Source organism: Puma concolor, chromosome B2, assembly GCF_028749965.1.
Source record: "Puma concolor isolate L17-30 chromosome B2, mPumCon1.1.hap2, whole genome shotgun sequence".
Lineage (NCBI taxonomy): Eukaryota > Metazoa > Chordata > Mammalia > Carnivora > Felidae > Puma > Puma concolor.
In genome coordinates this window covers 117579199-117604079 of record NC_141671.1, presented here as the reverse complement: position 1 = coordinate 117604079, position 24881 = coordinate 117579199, and the positions used below count along the sequence as shown (strand labels likewise).

General features: G+C 37.1%; 1 protein-coding gene and 1 long non-coding RNA gene across 10 annotated transcripts in view; both read left to right on the top strand.

The window, feature by feature from the left end:
- The window catches only part of LOC147581200 (uncharacterized), a 28832-nt gene extending 4640 nt beyond the window's left edge, over positions 1 to 24192 (top strand). Inside the window, exon 2 of the long non-coding RNA XR_015251535.1 lies at positions 70 to 24192. This is a non-coding gene — a long non-coding RNA (uncharacterized LOC147581200). The remainder of the gene's footprint in view (positions 1 to 69) is intronic.
- The window catches only part of PTPRK (protein tyrosine phosphatase receptor type K), a 571143-nt gene that overhangs the window by 225300 nt on the left and 320962 nt on the right, over positions 1 to 24881 (top strand). The gene's annotated exons all lie outside the window — the stretch shown is intronic.

Below are 24881 nucleotides of genomic sequence, written 5' to 3'. Positions count from 1 at the left end.
GCTCGAACTCACGGACCGCGAGATCGTGACCTGGCTGAAGTCGGATGCTTAACCGACTGCGCCACCCAGGCGCCCCGGCAGTCATGATTTTTTAAAGTCATTCTTTTAAGACTGACCTGAGCAGGTGAAAGGTGGGCCTTGATTTTGCATTTGCCGACCCTCCTCATACTCCACTATCCAACCCCCATCTGTCCAAACTAGACACTTGAAGTTGTGACGTTGGACAAGTTGGAGGATGACCTGTGGGGGGCAAGGCATACTTTTGTTACTTAGTTCCCTTTCTGGTAGGGAGAGATTTATTTGTTATGAAAGGTATTCAGGTTTTGGCAGACAGACTCGTATGAGAAAAAAAAAAAAAAGTCTATTCAAGGATTCTGCCTTTGTCAACAGAATTGCTAAATTTTATTCATTTAAGCTTATTCTTTCTGCTGGGATCGCTGGGGAGCTTTCCCTTATTATTAAGGATGAAGGATGTCCAGATGATGCTCTTCTCCCCCATCTGCCTGTTAAGTCCTTAATCTCCTACACCTGGGTGGCTTCTAATCCTTTATTTGCTTTATGTACCAGTGGTTCCAAGTTCTGTGTCACGTGCGCCAAGTATGTTTCCTCTGCCATAAAAGGGCATTCTGTGCCCCAACATCTGGAAAATAAAGTGACTTGTTCACAAATGGACTTGCCAGTTTTAATGCATCCCAGTTAGTGAATGGCATTCACTCACTATACAGCCAGCAGTGCCCTATTGGTTGGCAGCAGGAAGCTCCTTGTTCATGTTGAGAGTTCCTTTTGCTGGGTTCCTAGCCTCTCAGAATTGTCAGCGTGCTGCCTTTGTGATGCTGCAAAGGGTCCTTTCTCCTTTTCTCATTGCCATTTACTTCTCAGTTTGGAGCCAGTTGAGTTTAGTCACGGGCCTGACTTGTGCAGAGGCTTGAAATGAGTTGGGTTTTGATCTTTCTTAGGGTTCTTTTTGGGAAAGAGTCAAGCAAAGAATGCAGGAGGCAGTTTTCCACGGTTTCTTAGTTATCAGTGTCCTAGCTACAATTCAGTGAGATACCTTGTGAAGAGGTTATGCCCTGCATTGAATTTCAGCCTTGAACTTCACGTAGTTCAGAGAGTGTTCAGTCATGTAAATCTTTCTAGCAAATCATCTCTATACTCAGTGGGATCATGTGTATCTATCAGCTACCTTAGGGAATAATTGGGAATCAGAAAGAAAGGCGCAATCCACTTCCTGTGTTCTCCAAGTCAAAGCTTGGAGAGGTTATCAATAACTACTAACTTAGTAAAGCATGGTGTCTGTTAGGCCAAGACAGGTTATAGCTCACTAAGCTTAAAAAAAGAAAGAAAGGAAAGAAAAAGGCTGTTCATTTTTTTTCTTTTAGTACTTTGTATCTCTGATTAGCCCTCATATAAATGGATGACTTTGGTTTGTAGAAGCAGAGACTGGAACTTTTTATTTTATTATTTTTTTTAATCCTATAACCACTACTAGAAAGACAGAGGATAAAGGAGATTACATAAATTTAAGTGTGTAATCAGATTGCCTGGAGGGAGTGAACTGGTATTACTCTGAGAATGGGAAACTGTCTCTTAAAATGGTGTTTATTAACTTTGAGAAGAAGAAGAAATAAAAAAAAATGTGAATATTTTAATTTGGAGGGAATCATTTGGAAAATATGCATTAGAAAGGCATTAGTGCTTTTTATCACAATCAGACCACATAAAAATGCTTTAGTTCCTAAGTATTATTACTACAGTTCTCTTCTTCAGCAATACAAAGTAGTTAGGCCTATAAAAAATTAACTACAGCTTCTGATGTAACAGATTTTGGAGGTAGTAATTCTAGTGAGAGGAAATCCAAGCTGTTTTATGGAGCAGCCCCCATATCCTGATAATGGCCGTTGCTTTGCATAGGGTCCAAACCTTGCTTATACTTCAGGACTGGGACACCTGGTCTCAGTCCCATGCTGTCTGGATGGTTCCCAAAGTCTTCTGACTCCTCCTGGAATCTGGATTCCTCTGTCTGTCTCTGCCTCTGCCTTGCCCAAGGAGGCCCCATTTACACCTACTGTCCCTTCCCCAAGGGGAACAATGCTCCTTCTTAGGAGAGTTTTGTCCTTGGACTAGGGGCTAGGAGAATTGGGGAGTGGGAGGGGTGATGCCTCTGACATACCCTTAAAGACCTTTTAAAAAAGTCTAGTCAGTGCTCAGTTGGATTAGACTTCATGGGGAGTTAAAATGGAATGAAAGAAATGAACTCCTGTAACTAATAAGCAGTTCTGCAGCAGAGTTGGGATATATACCCTAGTGACTATTTTCTGACTGTTGAGTGAGCCATTTAACAGGCAATGACAACCTTATGATTTTTAATGTCTAAGACCATACTATTATCTGTATACAAGTGGTGTATATTCTCTACAGTTATCTCCTTTCTCCTGCACCTTTGATTTCCATCTTCCAGCCCAACTCAACATATACAATGTGCTCATCGTTCTTGCCTACCTCTCTCCCTGCAAATGTAAAGTTTCATCCAGCAGAAAAAAATTTTTCTGTGTTTCCATGGACATCTGTTCTTCATAGCCAAACTTCATGAGAGGGCAGTTTTTACTTACTGCCTCTAGTTTCTCTCACAGTTGTTCTCTTCTACCCAATAGCCTGATACCCCACAGATTGATTGTTATCCCTTTCATGCATCTGAGAATTACTGTCTCAGGGTAATGAGACTCCTCTAACTTTTTCCAAGTCCTTATTCTCTTTGACTTCTGTGTAACATTGACATTACCAGACCCTCTCTTTCTTTCTTAGATCTACAAACCTGTATCGTACTTTTATTAAAACAAACAAGCAAACAAAAAAAACCCCACTTCTCTGACCATTTTTTTTTCTTTTTTTCTGGTCTTTCTCATTCGGAGTATTAGTATTATAAATATTTATTTTTTTATGAAACAAAGAAAATTTTTAATAAATAATGAATACAAAATAAAACTATAAAGATAGATTGGGGCCGCCTGGGTGGCTCAGTTGATTAAGCGTCCAACTCTTGGTTTTTGGCTCAGGTCATGGTCTCATGATTCATGAGATGGAGCCTCCATGTTGGGCTCTGTGCTGACAGCGTGGGGGCTCCTTGGGAATCTCTCTCCCTCTCTCTCCGCCCTTCCCCTGCTTGCTTTCTCTCTCTCTCTCTCTCTCAAAATAAATAAACTTTAATAAATATATAAAGATGTATAAAATTGTATATAAAATATACGTAATAGGAAATGTTTGTATCAATGTATCACTATTCACAACATATAAAGAACAATGAAAATAAACATACATGTACCAGTGCAACAACTAAACTAATACCACCAGGATTCCCTGAGAGTCCCTTTTTATTAAAACCTTCCTCCTATCCCAAGGAAAACATTATTGTGATTTTTGTAGTCATCACTTTCTTACTTTTTCCATACCTTACTTAAATATTTTGTCAACTTTTACATGTTTTTGAAATACACAAATGCTAGTTATCACGTTTTGTGCATTTTTTGGCCCCTTGGTCCATCCCCACCCACACCCACTGACTAATTCTTTTTCACTACTGTATGATAGGTTTGAATACGCTGAAATTAATGATGCAGTCTTCTGTCTATGGATGTTTGTGTTGTTCCTGGGTTTTCTAACCGTTATATTGAAAAACTATATTGTACAGGGGCACCTGGGTGGCTCAGTCGGTAGAGCATCTCACTTTGGCTCAGGTCATGAACTCGTGGTTTGTGGATTCGAGCCCCACATCAGGCTCTGTGCTGACATCTTAGAGCCTGGAGCCTGCTTCGGGTTCTGTGTCTCCCTCTCTCTCTGCCCCTCCCCCGCTCATACTCTGTCTTTCTCTCTGTCTCAAAAATAAACAAACATTAAAAATAAATAAATAAATGGGTTTCCCTGGTGGCTCAGTCGGTTGAGCGTCCAACTTCAGCTCAGGTCATGATCTCACAGCTTGTGGGTTCGAGCCCTGCATCCAGGCTCTGTGCTGACAGCTCAGAGCCTGGAGCCTGCTTCGAGTTCTGTGTCTCCCTCTGTCTCTGCCCCTCCCCTGCTCACACTCTGTCTTTCTCTCTCTCTCAAAAATAAATAGACATTTAAAAAAATGATATTTTACATTTGTGTACATTCTTGTACACATGTCTTTTTTCACATGTATACAGGATCTTCTCTAGTAGTGAAATTGCAGAGTCACAGAGGACAAATTTGACTTGATAAGGTGACACTAAGTTATTTGCCAAAATGTGAACAAATGGCATTCCAGCCAGCACCATGTAAGTATTTCTTTTGTTACATATTCTTGTCAAATATAACAATATTTGGTATTGTTAGATTTTCAGATTTTTCAGATTTGTAGTTTTAGATTTTTCAGATTTTTTTTCCATTGGGTAGGTGTAAAATTGTGGTCAAAATTTGTATTTCTTTGACTATTTGAATTTTTCTGACTGCTGTTGAGTTTGAGCATATTTTCAAATGTTTGTCAGTTTTGTTTCTACTTTTTTCAAGTGTCCATTTGTGTCTTTAGCCCATTTTTCTCTGTTTCTTGGCTTCTTATCAAATGGTAGATATTTTTTCATTAAAAAGGTAATTTCATTTGACAAATGAAGGTATTGATTATTTGACAAAAATGTGCCTTTTTCAGGTTTGGGCTTATTTTTTGGCTTTTGTTATCGTTCTTTGGACAACATTTTAATTTTACTGTTGATGAGTCTAATGCTTTTTTTGAATTCATAGATTTAAAAAATATTTTAAGAAACCCTTGGGGCGCCTGGGTGGCTCCGCCGGTTGAGCTGCCGACTTCGGCTCAGGTCACGATCTCGCTGTCCACGAGTTCGAGCCCCGCATCGGGCTCTGTGCTGACAGCTCAGAGCCTGGAGCCTGTTTCGGATTCTGTGTCTCCCTCTCTCTGACCCTCCCCCGTTCATGCTCTGTCTCTCTCTGTCTCAAAAATGAATAAACGTTAATTTTTTTTTTTTAAAGAAACCCTTCCTACTCTGAGGTTATTTTGTTCTATAATTCTTCTCTAAAAGTATATGGGGCACGTGGCTGGCTCAGTTGGGAGAGCACACAACTCTTGATCTTGGGGTTGTAAGTTAGAGCCCCATGTTGGGTGTAGAGATTACTTAAAAATAAAATCTTTAAAAAAAAGTATAATGATCTACCTTTCAAATTTAAGTATTTAATAGTTTCGGAATTGATTTTATGCATGATGTGAAATAGGGCTTTTTGTAATCTTTTTTAGCACTAGGCTCATGCACGTGGTTTTCCCTCCCTCCCACTCTGACCCCTTCTCTCTCTGTTATGTATGTGTGCGTGTATTTAAAATGCATTTGCATTTTGTGTTTCTATATGTATTTTTTTCTTCGGAGCTCTGAGCCCTCTAGTTTCTAACTGCCTGCTAGAAATCTTCATGTTGATGTATATCACCTTAACCTCACCTCTAAAATAGAATTCCCACCCTTTTCCAGTGCTCACCCCCATATCTAACTAGTTGCTGAGTCCTTTAAATACTTCATTTGAACTGAGTTTTTGACTGTTTCTATTACTGCTAAAACCCCTTTCATACCGTGTGACCTAGTCCTCAGACCTCTATTTTTCACACACTGACACCATATGACTATTCATCTTTCTAGACTATAACTTTGATTCTCTCATATTAAAATACATTTATTAATTCCTCATTATTCTCATGCTAAACTGTCTCCTCTCTGATGCTGACCAGTTCTTATGTCTGTCCTCAACTCTGTGTTCCTTTATCTTTTACTGGGAAATCTCTCTTCTAAATTGGTTTCTCTTCTAAATTGGTTTCTCTTTAAATTGACTTGTGCTTTTTGTTTCTATTTATTCATCCCATTGTACCTATTGTACTACTCTCTGGCAAATCTAAACCAAACCCTTTCTATCGCTCTTTTAGCATTCATGATTAACTGCGTTATAACTTCCCTGACTATTTTTGTTGAACTAAGGTATCAGTTCTTATATTTTTTTGTATACCATGTAGCCCCTATCACAATACCTAACACATAAGAGATAATAAATATTGGTGGGTTCATTAATAGAGGAATACTAGTATTATGTAATGCAATTGTATTTGGATTGTCCTGGGTGAATTTTTCAAATTTTCTTTAATTTAGGGAGTTGGATTGTAAACATTTCTATATGAAAAGTTATATTTAGGATAATTGATGGATTCTGTATTTTTCTGAGATCCAAGTTTTCAGTCTCCATGGAGAGTCTTTTCTTCCTAAATTGCATGTATTTTTTTATGCTAACTGTATGTAAGTAGTTAATTTCAGTTTTTCTTTTCTTGATTTTTTTTGTTTCTTTGTTGACTTTCTCGCTGTCTCTATAGAAATAATACTTCCAGATTCTTGCAGACTCATTTTCTTCCCTTTCCATTTTGTATAAACAGGCCAGGTAATAGTGAAACTGCCTATACTAACTATTCAAGTCAGAAAGGGGACAGGAAACTTTAAATTCTTCAAGCTACTAATAATATGGAAGGTGAATCCAGTGTTCTTTGGTTATTCATGTAAGGTTGGAAAAAAAGAAGAAAAGGGAAAATCTGACTCAAGCCTTTCCATCAGTCAACTTTATTTCAGCTATTAATTGGTCTATACTAAAATGATGGTGATAAATCACTGAAATGCTGGCTTTGAAAAGGGACTTCTTTAAAAATCTACTAAAAGACATATCAACTTCTCTTTTATTTCTCAAACTTACTGTTGAAGTTTTCTCTATAGCAATCACGAAGAGAATACTTAGAAGGCAAGTAGAATAAAGACCTATTTTTATATTCGGAAACAATTTTATTTAAGAAAAGAAATACAGAAATAGCAAAACAGACATAGAGGTGTGTCATCTAATCTGTTCCTTAAACTGCTGTGGTGAATTCTGTGTAAGATAGTCCAAGTGTTTTTATTTTTTTAAGTTTATTTTGGGGGAGGGAGAGCAAGAACATGCATGCAAACAGGAGGAGGGGCAGAGAGAGGACAAAGAGAGAATCCTAAGTAGGCTCTGTGTTGTCAGCACAGAGCCCAACATGGGGCTTGGTCACAGGGCCTAATCTCATGACCAACCATGGGATCATGACCTGAGCGAAAATCAAGAGTCGGGCGCTTAAGCAACTGAGCCACCCAGGTGCCCCAGTCCAAGTGTTTAAAAAAAAAAAGTGTCCATTTTAGAAAGAAGTTTGCTTGAACACTTTATTTTTAATGGAATAAAATTGAGCAACGTATCTTCATGCCACAGCTTTAACTTCAGTCTTCAAGCTTAAGAAAATCACTTATAGAAGAGATTAGGTTAACCTCTTGTGGTAGCAAAGAGTCACTTCTACTTAGAGAATACATGATTTATAACAACATAATACAAGTGAACATTGAATGGTATCCAATCCATACTTAAATCACTTTATTATAAAAATAACCCCGGGCACCTGGGTGGCTCAGTCAGTGAGTGTCCACCTTCGGCTCAGGTCATCGCCTTGCAGTTTGTGGGTTCGAGCCCCATGTCGGGCTTGCTGCCCTCAGCACATAGCCTGCCTCGGTCGGATCTTCTGTCCCCTTCTCTCTCTGCCCCTTTCCTGCTTGCGCTTTCTCTCTTAAAACTAAATTAAAAAAAAATAAAAATAAATTAAAAAAAGAAACCCAGGAAGTGGCATATATATATCTCATATATGAGAAATATAACAGGACAAATACATTATTGGGTGTGATCTCTAAGCACTTATTCTCTGTCCCACTTTTTAGCCATTGGGACACCTTTGCACATGCCCCTTCCGTCCAACAGGGGGGTGTCTCCTATAGACTGACAGAGACCACTACTCCTTAAAAGAATGGCAGTAATAGGGACCAATAATAAAAAGTTCCAGTATATCTAGAGGTAAGTACAACGGACCAAGAAAAGGGGGCTAACTTTGGCCCAGAGCTGATAGGCAGTCCTGGAATTAGCCTGCTGACTTAGGAGATTCTTTTTGTAATTCAGGTCAGGTAGTGTGGATTTGATTTCAGAAATGGTTTGGAGATGGAATTGATAGGAATTGAGGGTTGATTTGGCATGTGGGATTAGAGGAAGAAGGCAGAGGTGATGTCTTATTTTCTAATTGTGCAAGTGTAGTGGAATGTGGTACTTTTATTGAGATATGGGTTATTTTAGAGGAGGCCGGCCGTGTGTGTGTGTGTGTGTGTGTGTGTGTGTAGGGGGTTATGGATGATGCTGATTTAGGAGAGTGTGGATCATCCATGTGGACTTGACTCATAATATCCTAAAGGTCAGGAGAAAGATCTTAACTCCAAAAACAGATTTGGTAAGTCGTCAACATGAAGATGCTGATACAAGTCAGAGGAAGCTGGTATTTCCCAGGGGAAATAAAGGGAGTAAAAATAGGGTCTCATGAACACCTGCACTTATGGTAGTCTGTAAAAGATTCTAGCAAGTCACATCTGCAAAGGAGACAGAAAGGACACACAGAGAATTAAAATCATGAAACTGAGCATCAGAAAATTTAAGGGGAGGAGATATCTTAAGGCAGAAAGTGATAATAACCTCAGATCCTGAAGAAATTTCAAAGAAGATCAGGTAAAAGGGGTTTATTGACTTTAGCATGGAAAACTTTAGTTTTGACTTCTTCCAAGTACATACTTTGAGTAAGTAGAATAGAGCAAAAGGAGGGTAGATAGTTCGGGGGCAGAGGATATTCAGGTATTTTTTCCCTTTGGCTTCTTTAAAAATGAGGCATTTTTTGGTGTGTTTTTGTTTGTTTTTTAATTTAGTAGTATGAACTTAGAATGAATATTCCATCTGCATTGCCTGCTCTTAATAGATATTTTTGAATGTGCTAGAAAATAATCTACCTGTGTCAGGCAAGACAATAAATGTAGACCATTTTATTTTAGCTTAGGTAGATCTAGAACATAAATCATTGAGATAATATGCTTATCTTAACAGAAGAATGTAATAATGTAGCTTTCTAGCAGCAAAAACAAGACAGTCTAGTTATCAAAGAATATATCAGCAATGATAACTTTATAACTCTAAAGTGGACTTGACGACTATGTATATTAATACAAAATTTTACAAACTGTATAATAGATGTATGTTTATAGCATTGTGGTTTTTTTCTAAAAAGAATAAAAAAGACTTTGCTTTTACAATTTACACTGGGAGTAAAAACATTGTTATTTTGGGAAAGATAGAATTATATTTTAAAAGATGCATTTTTTTAACAATGGCGCAGTTATATTTTTATGCCTGTATTTTATTTTTAGTTTTTTTTTTTTTTAAGGTTTATTTTTGAGAGAGACAGACAGAGCTCAAGCAGGGGGCAGACAGACAGAGAGGGAGACACGGACTCTGATGCAGGCTCTGGGCTCCGAGCTGTCAGCACAGAGCCCGACGCAGGGCTCAAACTCAGGGATTGTGAGATCATGACCTGAGCCAAAGTCAGACACTTCACCGACTGAGCCATCCATGTGCCACATTTATGCCTGTATTTTAAAAAGTAGTGATATTTGCCTTCTTTGAAGACAAACATTGATTCATATGTTCAATAAGTATTTTTCAAGCACCTCTTTCATGGCAGGCACTGTTCTGGATACTTACAGTGTACCAGTGAATAAAAGGAGCCAATTAATCAGTACTCTGAGGAAACTTTTGGGGGGTCATGGGAGACAATAAACAGCTCATATTATAAAACTAGAAAATAGTAACACTTTATGGAAAAGAAAATAGAGCAAGATGGTGGGGGTATGTTGAAAGTTTAGGGGTGGTAATTTTACACTGAGTAGTCTGGGTGGGTTTTGCTGAATATACTCTTGGGCAAAGATGTAAAGGTATAAGCCACCGGGGGTATCTGCCAGAAGAGCATTTCACATAAGGGAAGAGCCAAAGCAAAGGCCATATGGTCGAAGTATACCTAGTGTGTCCAAGAATAGCCACTGTGGAGGCCACTGTAGCTGGAGGGCAATGAGCAGGCGGATAATTGAAGGAGATGTGGTTGAGGGGGTAGCTGGGTCAAGCTATCTGAAAACTCATAGTGCCTGAGAACTTGACTTTTGCTGAGAGGACATGGAGATTAATTGTAAGCTTCTGAGTAGAGGAGACACTTGATTTTGATAAATTTAATTGTTTTCCATGTTCTTTATCACACACTGTACAAGGATATAATTTGAAACTTGACATTATTTCCACATTACTTATTAATGTTTATAACAGTATGCTATAAATAATTGTTTCAGTGGTGTCTACTGCCCATGTATGGAAAGTGACTTCATAGGGTCCTGAAGTTTAAGGTATATTGGCTTTGCATATGTCTTGTTTTCAGAATTCTAAAAGTTCATTTTGGAGAATTAAGATTTATTTTAAACAATCACCTTAATTTGTAATGTGTAAACAAATTTGCCTAAGATTACTCCATTAGATTTGCTAGAGGTAGGAATAGGGTTCCTGAGTATAAATGAGAATGAGAAGCAGGAATGGAAAACTACCTATTGTGATCAGATTTGTACTCAGTGCCTTACTCAGTGTTCTAACCCGGCCCATTTTCCCCACTTACATTACAATGCTACATCTTTTACATAGCTACCTGCCCTGATCTGCGTATATCACTGCTTTTCCTTCTGGGTCTTTGCTGTTAATTACTATATCATAATCAATCCTTTCTTCCCTCCTCAGGACCAATTTTTAAACATTCTTGTCTTTTTTTTTTTAATGTATTACTTTATTTCATTTTTTGAGAGACAGAGACAGCGTGAGCGGGGAGGGGCAGAGAGAGGGAGACATGGAATCCAAAGCAGGCTCCAGGCTCTGAACTGTCAGCATGGAACCTGATACAGGGTTCAAACCCACAAACCTCGAGATCATGACCTGAGCTGATGTCGGACTCTTAACTGACTGAGTCACCCAGGTGCCCCTAAAGTGGTCCTTCTTGAACTTAATGTCTATCTTACCTTATCTTTCCCTATCTTTTATGGCAATGAACCAATTTTGGAGGAAGGAGGTGGAAAGGGTTGTCTTTGAATGAACCTTGAATCAGTCTCATCTAAGTTGCAGACCTAGACAAGCATACAGAATGTTAGAAAATTATGCAGAATGTGTATTGTACTCTCAAAATATATCTGAATGTATTTTAATATGAAAATACCCATTTCCCCTTTTCTACTCTGTCCTTCCTACCTAAAGTCTTCTATATGCTCTTGTATGTTAATGACTAGTCTAAACAGAATAATCACATTAAGTGTATTCTGCATTTCATTTTTCTGAATAATCTCATTCTTCTTGGACTAGTCAAGGTTTCTTTTATCTTTTAAAGCAGTAAATGCAATATGGTGCTATAAAGTTTTTATTAAATTATTTTAAATTTGAAGAATAGTTGAAAATATTCATATGGCGACACATACCTAGTTTATTATATAACCTATTCCTCAAATGCAGATTAATCACATGGTTAGCTTGTGGAAAAAAATCCAATATTAATAACTTAAGGATTTCCATACAGTATAACGAAATCACATATGTGATTTTATACCTGTTTATGTAGGATATTTTATATATATTCCTGTTTCTTACTGTAATTCTGCACAAATATATTTTTTTATGACTCTGGCTTTGTTTCCAAAGGCCTGTGATTTCTTTTTTGAGTTGGTCAGCCCTCTGTCATTTATTCATATTTGCAAAGTTATAATAATTTTTATGTCATAGATAATTTAATAAATCTTAATTGAATTTAGGATAAAACAGAGGAAGAATATATGTTATATAAATATTATGTAAATTCTACACTTAGTGTGTCTTAAGCTACATAGTGGATAAGCAAAAATTGGGCTCCTAGCCAATGTATTACTTAGCTCAATCTTACAATTTTATTGGTTGTTAAAAGGTATATTTAAGGTTATTTTTAAATATACTCTCTGTCTACCAAAATGAGAGAGGTGAAAAGCAATAGACTTTATTTCATGCTCTAAAACTTTAGTGAATTGACTTAATAAAACCCGGTATGCAAAATGCAGGCTCGTATTGGCAAAATTCAGTAATAATGGGCAGAAACAAGAAACTAGAGCTTTTGAAACCCCAAAGAAGATCAACTTGGTAATTCAAGTGACGGAAGACAAATTAGACATCAAACAGCATTTTAACTTCAGGGTACACTGCATAAAGAAAGAAAAGAGAAAGATTTCTTTACATATCGTACCGATAGATGTAAGGAGAAAACTGTCTTGAGGGAAGGGTCACTTAAACAGTATTGGTCACTCTAGAAAGATTGATTATTAGTACCAGGGTTAGGAATAACAAAATGCTCTGCTCATGAAGCATGCACAGCAAACATTTATTGGTTGTCCTTTTAAAAGAATATTTGTTTACATATAATTAAATGTAGTAAAATTGCAAAAATAAATTTAATGAATGTACTTCCTATACCAGTGTTTCAAGTACAAATATTTTTAATTGTCCTTATGGAAAATATGTAATATGATGGAGACTGAGAAACCTTTATTGATATCTTTATTTGCATTATCTGCTTTGACTTTCACAACAATGGATGAAGTGAAATATTATGTCAAATCTCTGAAGAAGGAAACTGAAGACTTGGTGAGATTTACTTAACCAGGGTCACAAAGCTAGTAAAAGTTAGTTATGCATTGAACCCCAAACTGTTTCCTTGCAGGGGGTATTCTTTGACTCCCAAGACATTTATGTTTCTTTAACAAAGGTTTTTGGAATTATTTCTGCCCCATAGGCATTCTTTTAGATGGGATAGAAATATGGATTACCCACTGATGTTGTTCTAGGGTAGCTGCTTATTTTGCGGTGGGATGCAAAGGAGTCAGCAAATAATGACATTAAAATTCAAGTGCTATAATGGATGTATGTCAGTATACTAGGGAACACAGAGGGGGATTACCTATTGCCTGAGATTGGCACAAGAATTCATAGGGCAAAACCACTATATCCTAAAAGGAACATTGCATTCTTTTTGGGGACAAAGGGGGAGCTCATGACAGACAGAGAATATAACACATATAAATCTAGAGTTGTGAAAGAGATGTTTTGGGAATTGAATTTCATTGTGTTGGAGCCTGGAAAAAATAAATGTAGAAGACTTCCTGACATGAAGTCAGTGTTTCACAGAGAAAAGATAATTTAAGTTCTCATTTATACACATAGCAAAGGTAAGATGTTTTGTTTTGTTTTCCAAATTTTACTTTTGATAAAACTGCAGTTAGAATATCAACAGGAATGCCATTTACTAAGTTTTAAAAAAGTCTTTTTAAAAAAGTTTATCTGGATTTTTTTTCAAGTATTGTATTACAAGATTTATGTTTAAAATATATGGCATAATCCCCATGAGAAATGTATGGATTACAATCATGAAAGCAACAATATAATTATACAAAATGTATATGTATATATATGTAAAACTAATATTTGCATTAGTGTATTTTAGTGTAAATATCAGTGTATTTATAATGTAGTATATATTAGTGCATTTCTTTGTGTATCCTTAACTACTTTTTGCCAGTTAATAAAATATATAGTGATTTTTCTTATAGACCAATTTATTTAATCCAAAAAAATTTAAAGTGCTTTGTTGGTGGCCAGTGATATCTTCTGCAAAGAATGCCATATAGAGCTTTTCCTTTCTAACAGTAATATATTTTCTCTTTCATGCTATAGTACGTTGGCATGAACTTCTAAAACCATAGGTTTTTCTCAAGTAGTAAAGGGAGGTGAAAGTTGTGATAAGAGAACTTCACCTTTTATCTACAACTAGAATAGTAAAAACAAATGCCAATGAGGCCAAGCTGGTAGCATAAATGTGTGAACTGGGCCAATTATAAGAGAATTGTAAATGGCAGAACCAGAGAACTAGGGAGTATATTCTTCTCAAACACTGTGTCCGTCAATCACAAAACCTCTGCAAGCCTGGTAGAGTACTGCTGATAGGTGATCCCACCTGGGAAAGGGTCTAGTACTCCTGAAGAGATTGTTAATGGTAACCAGAGTAGCATTAGAAATGTCAGTATGCTGTAAGAGCTGTTAAGTGCTGGATATCAATGGGTATTGACAGGAAAGCAACAGGATCCAATGGAAAGAATTTGAGTTCAAATTATATAGCTCAGTGCCTTCCTTATGTTGTGGCTTTGAACACATTGCTTACTGTGTTAGTTTTCTATTGCTTCCATAACAAATCAACCACAAATTGAGTGGCTTAAAACTACCAAGTTCATGATCTTACTGTTCTAGTAGCTTAGAAGTCTGACATGGTCTCACTGTGATAAAATCAGATTCTGTTCAGGGTTGTGTTCCTTTGCAGAGGCTATAGGAAGGAATTTTTTCTTACCTTTTCAGCCTCAAGAGGCTACTCACATCCATTCTTAGCTCATGGTTCTTTCCATCATCAAAACCAGCAATAGCAGGTAAAACTCTTCCCACATTGCATCCCTGGGATCTCTTCTGTAGTTCCATGTCGGATTCTCCTCTCCTTTTCCATTTTTAAGGGCTCTTTATCATTATATTGGGTCCAGCTGAGTGATACAGGTTAATCTCTCCATCTTAAAGCCAGTTGATTAACAATTTTAATCCCCTCTTACAATTTAATTCCATATACAACCTTAATTTTCCTTTGCCATGTAACAACATCACCACAATTCCTGGAGATTAGTAGACAGGTATTTTCTGGAGACCGTTATTCTGCCTACTACATTTTTATTTTCAGTTTCCTCATTTGTAAAATAAGCCTGTTGTGAAGCTTAACAACAAAAAAAGGTAAAGCATTTTAAATGCCTTGTCTAGTTCCTGGTATATGGTAGGAATTCAATAAATGGTATCTGTTGTTATTTCTTGTTATTGAATTTTGCTCTATTTCCAAGATCAATCTTCAGAGGTTTTTTTCTGGTGATTAGGAGTTTCAGATGTTTTGCTTTTATACCAATAAGCATACAGAGGGGCTTAACCACGTTACAAATTTTGAGAGCTTAGAAATTAAATTGCTTATATGTAGAATCCTTTATCGCATCCTCTAATTTTCTGTCCTGCATTCTGAGCTCCTGTCCCACTAAGCTCCATACCAGTGTTCTCATACCTGAGCAAGAATTAGAATACCTGGAGGGTTTGGTAAACTTGGACTGCTGGGCCCCATCCCAAGAGTTTCTGACTCATTAAAACTAGAGAAGAACCCGCAAATTCAACTGGGTCCCATGGGATTGGTCTGTAACCACACTTCGGAAACCACTGCCCTAGAAATAACCATGAAGAAAATGGGGTTAAGTTGGCTTTGTTCCCATGTGTCCTTAAGTAAAGCTCTATGATTGTTATTTTTGTTATTATTACTTTTGGATTGCAAACTCCCCAAATACTGAAAAGATCTGGTGGTGGTCCAAAGTGTTAATTGTTAATGGAAACGCAGAACAGTTTTCTTTATCCCAGAATGCACATCTGCCATCTAAAACATTGTTATTTGAAATAAAGCAAATTTTAACTATAAAGTAGATGTCAAAAATCTGTTCCTTTCTAGCCAAGGAAGAATATCTGATGAGGATTCATATGGATATTTTGGTTATTCCCCATCTTTTTGTTAGTCAGTTTAGCAGGCTGTTTTTCACTTGTGAATCATAAAACGGAATGGTTATCTATCTGATTGTGTTACGGCTTCACAAATCAAGTGTCTTTTAATAATTCTGTCTTGAAGTTACTAAACATAGTGCTAGTATTTTGTAACATGATGTTTATGCATGAAAAATAAAATGTTCAATTAATAATGTTGCTTGACACATCCTTGAAATTGCCCTTGAGAAATAGTACTATAAAATACCTAACAATTTATGCCAGTTTAAAACTCAGATTTACTTTGATATAGAACCCTACAATAAGTTTCCAAGAGTTATTTTATCTCTATAAAATATATTAAGGTGGCATAGGTCAAAATTTCTGTATTTGTCTATGTGGTAAGAGACTGATATTTTAAAGGGAGGAAAAAGAACTCAGAGAAGTCTTATTAAAAACTTCAAGTATGTTGTTAAAAATGTATAGCCTTACAAAGTCAATTGCTCTTTAAAAACTAGGTAATTTTTTAAAGAAGTTTAATGTCATTGCATTGATTGGACAATAGAGAATCCAATGCATTGTTGAAGCACTTTGTACTTTTGGGTGATTTATTAAGTCAGACATTCTATTTCAATTCCTTTGGACTTACAGTGAGCTTGGATTTTATAAATTCGATTTGTGCCTCGCTTCCTAGAAGGGTATCACTTAAAACAGACAATGAATTAATGAGCTGTATTTGGTATGATGTTCATGTTGATTGAAATATCCTAGTAAGCCAGTATAATTGTATATTTCTGTACCATGAAATAGACATAGTTCCTAGAAGTCAGATAGGAACAAGATCTCTAGAATTTAGGGTCTACACCAGTGGTTTGTAAATGTCAGAGTGCCTAAAAATCACTTGGTTTGCTTCTTAACAATGCAAGTCCAAAAGGGACCCTAACACTCAGAGGTGATGACTCATGAGATCTTCAGTAGAACCCACAAGTGTTCACTTGTATCATTTATTTTAGGTGGCTTTGATACAAATGACTCAGGGACCCTACTGTGAGAAGCACTGATCTTGGTTACAGTGATGTTGGGGCATAGATTTGACGGGAGAAAGAATGGATCACTGAAGATGGGATTCAGAAGGAAAATGGACAAAGGTCAACATAATAATGATAAGAAAGCACAAAGATCAGGGCTGTGACCTGAAAGGTGCATGTAAGTGAATGTGAGGGAGTGTGTGTAGGGGAATGGGGAATGTGCAAGGAAATGATTCTTGAGTGACATCCATATTTGCTCCAGTTTATAGCCCAGAAGTAGTATCCACACCTGGCATAGGGAGGGGAACTAAAACAGAATCCAGCAACTTTTTTTTAGGTAGTTAGTTAATTTATTTATTTAGAATGAGTGTGTGTGGGGCAGGGGTGGGGAGCAAGAAAGGGAAAGAGAGAATCCCAAGCAGACTTGGTGCTATAAACATAGAGCCTGAGGCTGACATGGGGCTCAATCGCACAAACTGTGAGATGATGACCTGAGTCGAAATAAAAAGTCAGACGCTTGACCAACTGAGCCACTCAGGCACACCAGTCCAGTACTTTGAGTAGAGGATTTGAGATCAGAGCTGGGGAGGCTAAGGCGAGGAGAATTTGTGGGGCAGAAAATGTAGAGAAACGTGTATAGGAAGAGTTCAAGACATTTGCAGAGGGGGTCCTTGTAAACTGGCAGATACACAAATGGAACTCTAAGAGGCAGGATGAAGAACCGCTGGAAAGCTGTAGAACAAATAATTCTCAGAATTCACCCAGAGTTTGGACTAACTTACATTCTCAACAGCCAGGATGGAGAGTCTTCATTATATACAGAGCATTGGGTAGAGTCCTCAGAATGATACTGCCTTATTGAAGTGAGTAAATAGGCCTTATTTTAAAGACTGCTCTGGATCCACCATAACAAGGCTTAAAACCAGTCCACCAGAGGATCATACGGATTTACACATGAGTGATGAAAAATGGTCAATACTTTTTAAAGGGATTCAACAAAATCCAGCACCAAACAATGTAAAATCCACAATATTTAGTATCCAATTAAAAAAATTACCTTGCATGCAAAGAAGCAGGAAAATATGAACCATAGTAGTACATACCCAGGAAAGAAAGAGGTGATGAAATTTGCAAACAAAGATGTTAAACAGGTATTGTATGCATATGTGCTATATGCTCAAGAGATAGAGGAAAATATGAGCATGATAAGGAGAGAAATGGAATATATAAAAATGGACCAAATGGCACCTCTAGGGGGATATTCTTATTGTTATGAAGTCATAGCAATAGAAACTATCAAAAAGGAAACAAGAAGAGAAAAAGTGCAAAAGAAAAAGATGAACAGAATCTCAGTGGGCGATGGGTCAGTATCAAGTCATCTAACCTGTAAATGTAGTCCCACAAGACAGGGAAAAAAAGAACAGAATATTTGGAAAAATAATGTTCAAATATTTTCCAAATTTGATGGATACTATAAACCCCACAGATCCAAGAATACAGTGAATTCCAAACAGATTAAAGGTAAATGAAACCATACCAAGGTACATCATACTAAAGTGGCTGAATACCAGAGATAAAAAGAAAGTTTAAAAGCAGTGGGAAGAAAAAGGCATAATCGCAGCCCTCTGCTGTGGGAGGAGGGGGGTGTGGATAATAGAGGCTGGACCCTGGTTTTTCCCCTGGGGTGTGCTGAGGCAGCAGCATTCCAAGGTAGGTGGTTCAGACCCACACAGAGAAGAGTGTAACAATGGCAGTGATCCTTTCAGAGGGCTCCTGGAACAGGGATTATTGGAAGGAGGAGAGAGAGGGAAGGGAGTCATTGAGGTTGAATAGTACTGGTACCTGTGGATTATCAGCCCTGTAACAGTGGCAATGTTCTTATTTTTGATCTACAATGTTTTGATGTGAGAACTGGCTGAGATTCCCAGACAGTGACCAGTGTGGCCTCAGGACCGTGGATGTGATCTGCTATATTTGCACAGAGGAGACAAAAATCCATTCTTAGCTGTTTTTGTAAGATTCTGGTTGGGATGAACTATCCTCCTCTTAGTATTATGTATATATAGAGTATCGATATGTAAACTTAGAAAGAATAAGGGACAATCTTTGTTTTTTATTCAAATTTATATTTTCAATGCATAGCACAATACCTGGCCCATAATATAGGATTTAATACCAGAAATAAACTGAGATTTAAAAAAATGCCCAACCAATCCCACATATTTTTGAGCCAAACACAATAACAATGGCCTGAAGTTCTGTTAAGTAATTGTATAGTAGGGCATATGGAAATGTTGTTTGCACTCTACTTTCCTTAGTTTAAAAGGGGAGATGATGCTTTTGACCTACTTTGTATGTATTATGAACAATAATTTTAAAACGCCATGTACTTTATAAAATGTTCTGTAAATGTGCCTTTTCTATAAATATCACGCAGAGTTTTAAAAAACTAGGCCATTGGGTTTTTGTCCTTCCAAACTCCAGTGAAATTGAGAATGACCTTTAGAACTTTTGGTGAAAAGTAGAAACATTCATTATTGCATTTGATGCCATTCATTGAGTCAACATTTTAATCAGGGACCACATGAGGCCCAGAGTTGTAGAAGGCAGACTTTGTAGAACAAACACACATAGGTGAGTATCTACAATCAAATCAGTGCATGAAAAGTATCATGTGCTGATTGCAGGATATGTGCTCTGACTAGAAGGGAAGGGAGGCTGGATACAGAAGTACACCTCTGATCACCATAATGTGGAAAGACAGTAAAGATGAGGAGGTGTTTGAACTGTTAGGATTTACTCCTAAGAAGAGGAAATCAGATTTAAAAAGATGCTTTGGGAGTTGAGTGATGGGCTTGTTCAGTGAATTATAGAAACCCAAACAAAATGTAATTAGGATTCGTTTTGGAACAGAGAACGAGAACATAGCAGGTTGAATGAGGCCAGATTGTAAAGAGATGTGGATGTCAGGCTAACAAGTTTGAGCTGTATCCAGTTGAAAAAAACCCAAAAAAATAGAGGCCCACTCTGCAGATTTACTGGTAATGAGTATCTTCAGAGCTTTGCTTTAGGGAAATTTAATTTTTACCATATCTAGGCCACAGGGAGTCATGTGGCTTTGTTAGCAGGCTGCTGTAGTTGTCTAGGTATAGTGTGCTAATGGCCTAAAAACTGAAATACAGGAAAGACAAGTGAAGGGTGGATACCAGAGCTGTTGTTACGAACTGCTTCTACTATACAACAAAGTGTGTGAATCCTGGGATGACTCTTTGGAGTTTCTGCTTTGTTGTTTTCTTTGAGGACAGTTTAATTCTTCCTGTAGCTATTTAGTCTACTTACCTAGTAAATACTATAGATTTTAATTTTAGTGTAAATTTGCCAATTGTTTCTACTTATATTGCTTTTCAGTCTATTTTTCTGTATCTGAAGATGGTCATTTAGGAAGGATTAAATTATGGAGTAGAACATTGAAAATTATTTAACCTACCAGGCAATGTTTGTGAATTTATAATCGGAAAGCAATGCTTTGTACGTAAAGCTCCGTGCTCTTAAAAATCCCTCCCAAAGCAAATATTACTGATATGAGAAAGAAGAACTATGTTATATGTGGCTTACATAACGATGAAACTCTTCTCATAGATCAAAAATGTACTAATTGTATTTTTAGCTCTCCCACATAACTTTTACTCCTAGGTTAATACAGATTTCTGACTCCTGTTTGTTGACTAGATGGGGCCTTACTACAGAGTTTCTCCTTTCTTTGGTCCCCTGTCACCCTTGTCATTTTCTAAATTGATTGGGGCCCCCCTGCAGGAAATGATCTGTGAAGGATGTTTGCACACTCAGGGCTCTGGTAGCCAGGGCAGATAGGGAGTGCTAGGGGTGAATGCAGGTCAAAGACAAGCTGGGTTCTGGCTGTGCTTGCCTTCCAGGAGGAGGGAAAGCCAGGCCTGTTTTAACCCCTTGTGGCAGGCTGGTTTGTTGCAATATCCTTGTGGGAAGTACCCGCTTTTGCTGTGTTGCTAGGACTAGTACACCACATTTCTGGTATTTAGTGTCCCCTCTAATCTCATTCAACAGTTAATCTGATTCATTTTTATCCCAACTGCCATTTTTTTTTTTTACTCTCATAGCTGTATTATTGCCTCTTTTTTTTTCTTTCTGGTATAATAAATGCATGGTGTTTGTAAGGTATTTTGCGGGGGGGAACCTCATAGTGCTTTCTGGAGGTATCTACTAATTAATCTTTACAAAATTCCTATGAGGTAGATAGGGCTGGATAGATAGAGTATTCAGCACACAATGCACTAGACCATGTGGTCTCTATTATGATAGAGGATTATTATTATGTTAAAATGTTTATACACTGAGAACATAAATTTGTAGAGATTGATGTAAACCGAATCCCTTGGCAAGAATGTGAACGTGACTGTAGCATAAAATTGCAACTGTAAAGCATGCTTTACCAACTTCCGGTGTTGAAAGAATCATTCCAGGTCTGCATACTAAACCTCTCTTGGGCAGATTGTTTCCTTTATTTTGACTCTGGAGGGACTGTGAGGAGGAGGAGGTTCAGTAAGCTACTAACTGGGATTTCGGCAAATGACAAACTCGGATTCTTGAAAGCATTATTTAAAAATTACAGCAAGCTGCCTCTGGCATGTGTGTGGCTCATATATATGTATACAATAGCTTCATTAACTGATATAATTAGCATTTTTAAAAATTTTTTTAACTTTTTTTTTTTTTTTTTAGTATTTTTATATTGCTATACTGATACTATTTATTGAAACAGAGGCAGTTGATTTTTACAAAGTTTGATTTGGCTCATCTAGGTTACCCTTTCTTCAAAACAAAACAAAACACCCTAAAGATTTTTCCCCTTAAGGGAGGAGCTCCACTCTATTTGTAAATTGAAAGCAAGATATGGTAAGGTGCCTTAGTGTTTTCTCCACTCTGTCATATGGATTCACTGGGAAAATAACAAGCCAGAGAGTGGAAAAGGAAGGCTAGAGAAGAAAGTCTTTCCTATTGTTTCTCTTCTCTCTTTGCTCAATTTATGCATGTCGCCTTTCTCTCCCCTTTCCCTTCCATTTCTTGCAGATAGTGAACAAGAAGGAAAGTACTGTTCTTAGATTCCCATTCTGTCTAAACAGAAAAAGAGAGCAAATCATGGTAGGGATTCTTTTGTATACCAGGGAAGCTTGGGAGTTATAAGAAAATTAAGTTTGTGTATAAGTATCTGACTGCTGCTTGGCACCTATGTGTCTTCTACTAGGATTGCAATAGAGAGGGATGTGTGGTAAGATGGTAAGTGCAGAGACAAGGAGTTTTAATTTGTAGGCACGTGGGCTGTAGGTTGATGGGAAGGAGGTGTTCTCTTATCACTCAGATAAAGTGCTCCTTCCTGGAAGGAACTTACAGAAAATTGGATTCCAATATTCTGGAACCCTTGATTCTGGAGTACTCAAGTTCCAGGCATAGGGGAGATCCTAGAGGTTGTTAACGGTGATAAAGGTGAGGTGATAAAAGTGAAATGAAGGGAAAACAAATTATTACCAACTTAGCCTCACAGGACCTTCTTGTTGGGATTCTAAACTCCCTTTCAACATGCATGTGGAATATGTCGACCTGGGGGTAGAAAAGTTATATTCTTTATTAAATGTGCTTAAGATGCTGATTATTTTTGAATAGACAAAAAAACTAAAGATTGGTCTTTTTTTTTTTTTTTTTTTTTTTTTTTTTCTGCCATTACGCCCTAAGGCTCAGTCCTCACCTCCCACCTTTTTCTTGTTCAGAAGGTCCCATCTGGGCATGCCCTGTTCTCTCTTCACTCCTCTCAGTGGACGTTGCTTTGGAGACCTATCCCTAACCAGCTCAGCAGAGTTTCACAGAGTGGATCACATTGGTGGGGTCAGCTCTATGTCAAACTGTCTTTCCATATTGATGTAGAGAAATAATTGCTGCTTTGTGATGTAATGTGGCTGAATGTTTGCAAATATAGGTTTATTTTACCATCCTCTAATCCTCTGAAAGGATCGAATAGGAAATCACTATTACCAATCTAACCTCTTTTTTTTTTCTTCCCCTCCCCCATGGGTTTCTGTTAAGTTTCTTAGGATCCACATAAGAGTGAAACCATATGGTATCTGTCTTTTTCTGTATGGCTTATCTCACTTAGCATAACACTCTCCAGTTCCATCCATGTTGCTACAAAGGGCCATATTTCATTCTTTCTCATTGCCACGTAGTACTCCATTGTGTGAATCACTATTACCTAGATATTTTCTGGAAAGTTTTAAGTAGCAAAGTTATTTTTTTTAAAAGAATTATTCAAGTAATTTGGCACAAAAATATTAAAATTAGATTTTAAGACTATTTTAAGTTCTAAACATCTACCATAACTGCAATTAATAGATGAGCATTTTCTGAATTTTTCTAAGTATGCTTTGCATATAATTGTAACTGTAGTATAACTATACAATCACACCCTGTTTAAAAATTTAAATGTTTGAGAATTTTGACATTTTTGTGTGTGTGGTCATAATTTTCAGACTAGAAAACATACTTAAGAAAATTTTATAGTTGACTTAGTTATTGATTCCATGTTTTTTTCTTTTAAACTTCACGTTTGTGGATTTTTTTATTTTATCATTTACTATATTATTTCCTTAGACCCTCATTCCCCAAGGATGCACATGAACTCGGAAAGAATGTCTTATAAACTATGATGTTAAATTTCTTTATAAAAGTGCAACCACAAGTTATTTGCTAAACTTCTATTTTATTAGATTGTATTATTTTTTTCTTTGATGAAATTTCCTGATGGGATATTCAGAGAGAGAAGGAGAGTGATAATTTTATGGCTACTAAGGTCATATAAAAGCAATGTTGTGATGTTTTCACTGACTTTGAGGAGCTACACTGTCCTGGATGCCAGGTGCCCAGTGATGAGTCCGCAGAGCTCCACCCCCTAATCCTGCAAGCCCAGAGGACACCGAGGAGAGGAGATGACATTGATTATTTAAAAATCTTTGACATTTGACTTGTCTTTTAAAAAGTTATTGCTGCTAATAGAGGAAAATATCAAATGTTTTCCCCTCCCTCTCTCTGTCTTTGTCTCTGTCCCTGTGTCTCTCTCTCTCTCTCTCTCTCTCTCTCTCTCTCTCTCTCTCTTTCTCTCTGGGTCTTTTCTAACCCAGTAATTAATACAGCCTTTCTGCCTGATCATGGGCTTTTCAGGATGCTGGTAACTATTATTTACAAATATGCTGGCAGCTAGATGCTTGGATATGGCTTGGGATGGAATATGAGAAGAGGTTAATAAAAAAGAAGGATTTAGCTTTTATCCATGAATTCTTTCCTCCACCCACGAACTACAATTTGGTCAGGAAATGTGTAGCAGAGATCATAACTATTCTTGTCAAAATTACAATAAATAATATTTTAATAGTTGCTTTGGGGATGCATTTTTGCATTCTTCTTTATGCCTAACTATCTGAAATGTTTCAAAAGAAACTTGGTAAGAGTACTTTCCTCCAATGGTTTCAATTAAAGAAAAGGGAAACAACAGCAAAAAAAACCCCAAAAAACAAAAAACCCAAATAACTCTTTGGTTTACTACTGGAGTATATATCTACTTGGCTTCCAACTGCATTGATCCCTATCGAAATGGCTGTTGCTGTAACAGATTTAACTGATAAGCAATTCTGTTGTCTGCTAAGGAAAGCCATTCACTGGGGAATGAGTCCATTTACTTTGTGTTTTTAATTAAAGGTGTCTAATGCTGGAGTGCCTGTTGCTTTCCTATTTTCTCAAACATCACAAATCAATTCCTTTGTATTTTTCTTAATCTAGGGTCTGATTTATATTAATTTTTTGTTGTCGTTAATTACAATTAGGTTGTTACGCATTCAAAAACAGACTTAAGCACTAAGCAATTTTTCCAGGCATCTTTTAAAAATCTGCCCTCAGTAGAAATTTGGGAGAATTGTTCCTCCAGGGATTGCTATGATTTCCAGCTCTGAATTCTATTATATTCAACTTATAATGGTTCCACTTCTAGCCTAAATAAGTGCTTAGGCCATATCTCAGGGTGATTAATGACTGAGTGGGAAAGGTAAACACAGCACTTTGTAGACTGGAGACCAGAACAAACCAGGCTGATTCTATTCCCATCCCTGGCCTCTTGGCACAGGTGCCCTTCCTGGGTTATTCTTATTACTGATTAAAATTCTCCACTCTTTTTTAGGTATGAATGTGTTAGGGTTTAATAAGAGCACTGACCTGAGAAATAAG